Raw genomic sequence first — 296 nt, 5'->3', positions numbered from 1 at the left:
GATGAGGATGATGACGAGGAGGAGGATGATGATGAGGATGCAGATGAAGATGAGGAGGATGAGGATGAGGAGGATGAGGATGAGGAGGAGGAGGATGAGGATGACGTTGATGAGGATGAGGAGGATGAGGAGGATGAGGAGGATGAGGATGAGGAGGATGAAGATGAGGATGATGACGACGAGGAGGAGGATGATGAGGATGAGGATGATGACAAGGATGATGATGATGATGATGATGATGATGAGGATGAGGAGGATGAGGAGGAAGGCCCTCACCTGATTTCGGGGCTGTGGTC

At 51.0% G+C, this 296-nt stretch overlaps 1 protein-coding gene across 1 annotated transcript in view; it reads right to left on the bottom strand.

The window, feature by feature from the left end:
* Nucleotides 1–290, bottom strand: part of SHARPIN (SHANK associated RH domain interactor) — a 12,584-nt gene extending 12,294 nt beyond the window's left edge. Inside the window, exon 1 of the mRNA XM_015616396.3 lies at nt 277–290. The gene's annotated coding sequence lies outside the window, so the exon portion shown is untranslated. The remainder of the gene's footprint in view (nt 1–276) is intronic.
* Between the last annotated feature and the right edge of the window lie 6 nt (nt 291–296).

Source organism: Parus major, unplaced genomic scaffold (genome assembly GCF_001522545.3).
Source record: "Parus major isolate Abel unplaced genomic scaffold, Parus_major1.1 Scaffold422, whole genome shotgun sequence".
Classification (NCBI taxonomy): domain Eukaryota; kingdom Metazoa; phylum Chordata; class Aves; order Passeriformes; family Paridae; genus Parus; species Parus major.
Note: the sequence above shows the minus strand (reverse complement) of the source record. Positions and strands in the feature narration are given on the sequence as shown.